The sequence below is a fragment of the Ictidomys tridecemlineatus genome, chromosome 8, assembly GCF_052094955.1.
Source record: "Ictidomys tridecemlineatus isolate mIctTri1 chromosome 8, mIctTri1.hap1, whole genome shotgun sequence".
Lineage (NCBI taxonomy): Eukaryota > Metazoa > Chordata > Mammalia > Rodentia > Sciuridae > Ictidomys > Ictidomys tridecemlineatus.
The window spans coordinates 22588504-22595348 of record NC_135484.1 but is presented as its reverse complement, the minus strand read 5'-3'; positions in this window follow the sequence as shown (position 1 = coordinate 22595348).

Below are 6845 nucleotides of genomic sequence, written 5' to 3'. Positions count from 1 at the left end.
CACAGCACTCGGCTTGAGAAAGACCTAAAGTTTGCTAGTGGCAGTGGGCAACGGGAAGAGCTACAGTTTGTGAACTATTGTGAAAGGGTGGAGAAGAATTATCTGAAACTGGATGGAAAGTTTTACCACCACCCACCATGTACATCAAGGTGCAGCATGCAACACCTGTGCTGAAATGAGGTGGCCAGCACAGGCCTGGAGTGTGTGTGTGTGTGTGTGTGTGTGCGTTGGTGTATTCCCACATGGCTCCTTCAGCTTAGTGCTGTTTTCTGCCTTCCCCTAGAGTTTATCAATAAAAAAGCCATGCATACGTAAACGTGTTACGCTTTCCTACATCAATTGCACTGGAACGAAATTTAAAACAAGCATTACAGGAGAACTGAGTGCAGACTACATTTCCTATGAGGGAATGTACTATGTAAATGGAGAAAATGTTGTAGTTTGTTTTGCTTGAAACTTTCCAAGTATTTTTTGTTTGTTCTTTTTACCATTTCAGAAAATCATGTCCTTATGACAAATGTTACTTGTGGTACTTGAGCTTCTCGTACAATAGATTGGCACGTGAGTATCTAATTGTCATATTTCTGGCAATCCATGAAGAGATGCAAATACTTAATTTCTTCATTACATTTTTACTCTAATCTTTAGCTGCAATAAAGACCATCTAACTATTAAATAAATAGATATTATTTCCATTCTTGTCATTTCATCTTTATATACAATTAGAGTATTGTATTGAAATTTTGGAAATTTTATGTGTTGACAAATTATATCAAAGGAGCATTGTAAAATATGTACTAAGAAAGGGGATTCATTAAATTTGATGAGATTGTGAATCACTCCTATAAAGCAACAAAAATCAAGGAAGACAGTATGAGCATATTATTATCAACTAGTACATATAAGGATTAAGTGAGATAATAAATGTTTGGCATATGACAGATTTAAATTGTATAGGGTATTGTTATTGATACAGGTTCAGGAGAACCACAGATCCAAGTGCTCCCTGGAACTTTCGGACATCCTATAGACCCTTCACACTCACAAAGACAGTTACCAAACTGATCTCAGCTCTCCAAAAACTGCCCCTCCCCAGGATTTAACATTATTGTGGAAAGGTATCATCTTGAACCCATATCCATGGCTCTTCTCTCTTCCAAGAGCCTAACAATAATACCCATCAGCCCATCAATTGTACCTCCACCATGTATTTCAAATCTATCTGTTTTCCTTCATCTTAGTCACTACTACATTATTTCAGGCCACTTTTATGGCAATAGCCACCTGGTTGAGCTTATTGTCTTCTCTCATGCCCTAAGATCTATTATATCACAAGCACCATCCAACAGAAATACAATGCAAGCCACATCTGCAACTGTAAATTTTTTGGTACAATTATGTTTTTAAAGCAACATGCTAAATTAATTTTAATATAATGTTAAATTGTATTAAAATATGTATCCAAAATAATTTTATGTACATGTTGTCATGGTGAAAAATTAAGTAGATTGTCAACATGTCAATATGGACTAGCCACATTTCAAGTTGTCCATGGCCCCAGGTAGTTCTTGTATTGGATGGTGTAGTCTATATTAAGGTCCTTTAACTCACTAAACCACAAATCCTGTTACACCACTTTTCTACCTACCATCTTCTAATTGCCAAATAGCTATTAGGCTAAAGTTTAAATTTCTAAAAATGATTTTCAAGATCCTGCGAGATCTGATCTTTTTTCATCTGGCAGCTACATCTCTTAGTATCCCTCCTCTGGCCTCTCAACCTCATCTGTACTCTTTCTAGGCAGAACTTGTCCTATTTTACCCCAACATGTTCTGTTCTCACTTGCCATGGGAACTTTCCAGAGATTTCCCTGGGCTCATGACCCCTTTTATGTTCTGCATGTACCTGGTACCCTCATGCCTCTGACACCTGCAGCCACTTTCAGCTTAGATTGGAAATCCCTTCTTACAGGTAAGAGTCTCAAATCCATGTTCACTTTGCAATGATTTCTTTATTCAAGCTGAAGTGCTATCATCTTGCTCTCTGGCTCTGTGGCATTCTTGCCTACTGTCCATCGCAGTGCAGAGGGCTCTGTCAATATATGTTTTTGAACGGATGATGGATTTCCTTTTAAAGCTTGCAGCTATAAATGAATAGCAAACAAATAATGTAATAACAGAATGGATGATTCTGGAATGAGGCAGACCTGGGTTTGAAACTGAGCTGGGTAATTGTGGGCAATTCATATAAGTTACAGTTCTTTTCTTACCATTCTTTAGTGATCTGCAAGATGAGAATTATAATTCCTTTCATAAATGAAATAATGAGTATCTATCACCTAAATGACATCTATCTACATGCTATATGCTGTATCTCTTCAGTTTTAGGAATGTCTAGGGTTCCCTCCAAGATACTTCAAGATTTAGACTTATATAGAAGTGATACAAATTTATTTCAGAATATTTCAGATCAAGATGTTCTCTAATCAGCGTTAACCTAAGACATTGGCTGCATGTGACTGGAAAGGAGGGTCAGTAGGGCATATCACATCCTTCCCAGTCTCCCTGTGTTCCTGTGTAAACACTCTCTTTCTCAAATAAGAACCTGGATAGCTGAGTAGTAGGAATGCCAGCTCTTACCTGAAATCCCTAACACATTTGAATTATCACCTTCTTGAGTATAAGGTCCTTTCTTTTCATCTGGATGGCCATCTTAAGTGACAGCCGCCATTTTAAGGAACAAAGTTTCTCTTTCCTGCCCAAATTTCTGAGAAAGGCTCACCACTCCCTCATACCAACCCAACACCTAACCACCCACATTAGGACCCGCCCAGCTCTGATTCCTGAGTCTGCCCCATAAAAGTCCCGGAACCCAAGCCTGTTTTGCCTCTCTCCGCTATCTCGAAATGGCCTTCATTTGTCAATTCTGACAAATGAACTCTCGTGTGTATCTCTGCCTGGTCTCCGTCTCTCATTTCTCGCTTAACCTGTCTCTTGTCGCTCACAGCTTTTGCAGTGGCTTTCCTACTCAATAGCTAATAGCCACATGTGGCTGCTGAAGTTTAAATTAAATAGAATTAAAATGAAAAAATCCAGTTTTATTTTTTTTTAAGTCACATGCACCATATTTCAACTGCCAATAGCTGCATGTTGCTAGAGGATATTTTGTATCAGAAAGCCCAGATATAGAACAATTTTTATCAAAGCTGAAACCTCTGTTGGTCTTTACTGCTTCAAAATGTAACTGCCCACTTGCCCACATAGTAGGTGTATTAACTTCATGAAATTACTTCTCTCAATTTTGTGATACTAAATGAACAAATAGATGAAAGCACTTAAAACAAGGCCAGTGGGCTGGAGGTGTAGCTCAAGGGTAGAACACTTGTCTAGTATGCACAAGGCCCCGGGTTCAATCCCCAGCACTGCAAGAAAACAAAACAAAACAATAGAAACACAAAAACAAGGTGAGCACGTATTACTTATCATTATGGCTAAAAATGCTTTTGTATTGGAATGCTGTCTTCATTGAAAGCCTAGGTCCTTGACCATGTGCAATATGTGTGTGTGTGTGTGTGTGTGTGTGTGTGTTTGTGTGTGTATGTCTGTGTAGTTTTTCCTTCATGGTACAATGATAAGATGGTAACTCAAGGATAACTATTTTGAGTCTGCAAAATCTAACACTACCTCCTACCTTCAAATCTTGAGACAGGTTATTCCTAGAATTGAATGTTGGTATCTTACAGTAGGACATAGAACTCAAAACACAGTCTCCCTGGGAGTGGAGATATGCAAGATGTACTTAGTGAATCGCACCACTTGCCTCTTGACCTTCCAGAGCTGGACATTTGGCTGTTAATGAGCAAGACCTGTGAGGACACAGACTTCTTTCAGCTTTTACTGGCAATTCAAGTAGAGGGCCCCAGCCCCCTGCCATCACACCTCCTGTTGGGGCACGGAAGCCAGCAGTTGCTCAGGTGATCCCCTCGCTTTGCGCCCATTGGATCTTTCTTACTTTTTCTCTCTTAACTTTTCACAAAACTGCTGTATCTTTTCATTTTGCCTTGGAGAATATGACCTGATCATTTAGATATTTAGGCATCTTTAGTAGAAATTTTTTTATTTTAAAATACTTTTTTTCATGAACATGATTTTTAATGAAATGAAAAATGTATCACTATTAAACATCCTATTTTTGCTTTTCTGAAATTAAATTTTATTCATATCATACTGTGTATTTATTATACTTGGATTTCAATAAGTTAACAAAACTTGAAATCTTCTCAAAGTATAAACGTGCCAGGGATCAATTGCTGACTCTGAAATATATCTCAGGCAGGCACGTAGTGAATGGAGAGAAAAATCTGTTGGTTAAATTTGTTTTTATGACTAGCATTATTTTGGAAGGTGACCCTAGTTTTTGCTAAGCAATAGGCATACATATATAAAGTGATCCACAGAGAGTTCTCGAAAATCAAAGGTCAGCACCTTATCTTTGTTAATCTTCAGGCACATTTCAATGCCAAATAAAATAAGTTCTGTCATTTCCTTTGGTACTACCGAATGTCCAACCCTGATTTATTTACTGCCTGTAAAGTACAGGTAACCCTGTTTCTCCCAACTCAAAAAGCACAGGGAACTCATCATGTACTGTATGAAGCCAAGCAGCCCCTGGGTGTGTTGTGGGTGGGGGATCTACTGTGACAAGGTAGATGCAACTGTGTTTAGTGATATATTCTAAATTACCAACCACCTTAGCTATCTAGGACAGAAATGGGCTTTGTGTTGCTTGTGTTATTCTGAGCTTATTCAGCCCTAGAAAATTCCACTGTAAATTGTTGTGATCATAATGTAGATCTAAGTGAGAGGAATATAAATGACTGAGAACTGTTCTCTGAGCAAATCTGGAAAGAGAGTTGGGGTGTTTTTCTGTTTTAGCCTTGGTTCTTCAGTGAACCCCATGTGGCGCTTTGAAAACTTTATGCAACTTCCCTGAACCCTAGACTTTGAAGACACTTGTGAATGACAGGTTAGTGTAAAAATCTCTAACTAATTGTTTCATAAGAAGGCTGCCATCATGCTACTAAGTAAATACTATTGCTAAATAATTCCACAAAGAATGTTGGCTAATTTTTTTCTCAAAAAGGAAAAAAAATGATGTTCTTAAGGTTTGCATTTTTGAAAATTATCAGAGAGAATTTATGATGATAATTGGGTTTTCAAATAAATCACAAAATTTTGTATCCCTAGCATTCAGTGCAAATAATGAGATGTCCTTGCAAATATATACTTCCTACTTCTAATATCCCTGATCCACCTTTCAAAGACCTCAAACTTCCTCTTCCACTATCTGCAGTTCCCCAGAGATTTCATTTACTTCAGCACTCTCTGCATGACGAGCACTGGCAAACCAAACTCCTGCCTTTCATTGTGAACTGCTAAGGGCAGCTCATTTCTTTACCTGCATATTGTACAAATTCACTGTCTTTTGTGGGTTAATCACCCCCCTCTCCTTCTGTTGCCCACCTTAAAAACTCATCATATCTTTCACCCACAATACCAAGGCACTCTAGCTATTATCGGTTCCTCTTTGTTCAGTGAAACTGTTACTTCTTTTTGCAGTCCTGCTGCATCTGTTGTTGCTGTTTTTATGTCCATGAAAATGATGTCACTTTGTCATTCTCCTAGCTGGCCACCCTGCTTCCAATCTCTCTCCCTCTGACCCATTATCTTCAAAATGCCACATGGTGGGGTTTTTCCCCTAAAGAATAATAATTATAATAACATCAACAGCCAGAGCAAAGTCACTCTCTTCTCTCAATCCTTTCTTGGCTCCCCATTTATTACAGGCTGGATTGGGAAACTGGAGTTTGCTGTTCCTTTCTACCTTAATCATGTACCATCAAGTCATATGCCCTGGGAGCCAGCTCCATTTGTTTTTATTTTGTTTTTGCATTTACATATTTCACACATTCTGGGTCATTTAACATGTGCATTCCCACCTCTTTTATTTAATGCCCTCCCCACTAGAAAATAGACTCCATGAAGGCAAGGACTTTATCTGTTTTGTTCAGTACTATACACCGAGCATGCAGGACACTGTCGTAAGGTAGGTGATGGAAATTTGGGTTGATTTAGTTAGCTAATGTATTGTTCTGAGGCTGTGTTCCATGCCTCCAGAATGAAGCCTCCTTCTTCCCATTCTCAGCAGGATGAATGCAATTACAAAATGCCGAATGTACAATTACCTCAGCACTAACATTGTATTATACACACGACCTCATGTACGTGTCTCTCCTATTTACTTGGAGATTGCAGAAATATTCCTGGGTGATTCTAAGAGCCCAGTATCTATTGGTTCATAGCAGGCACTCAAAACTTTTTATGAATGAATGAGTGAATTCATGAGTGATGGATTAGACAAAGGAGGAAGGGCAAGTTCCTGTGGCTGGGGATCACAGACACACACGTGTCAATGAAGACTAAGACACAAACTGCCCTACTTCATCAAGGATTCTTCTTGTTAAGAGATACTAGGCAGGCTGGTTGTGTTGACCTTTAATTCACCTTTGTAAAACATAGTTTAAAAAGTCAGTCTGACTCATCAAATGATATAGGTAAGTTGTAAATCTACCGATTTGAGATTTTGACCTTTAATGAGCTTCTGCTTTTATAAAGAAAAGGATTCTATTCTTCATAATAAAAGAAAGGTGACGTGTGGTTACTTTATGGTATATTTCAGGGTCGTTTTTGTTTTTACTTTAGTCACTCTGGCAGAAAAGCAAAATAAATAAACAAATAAATGAAAAAAGAAAAAGAAAAGGCAAGTTTTATCCAGTGTCATTTCTG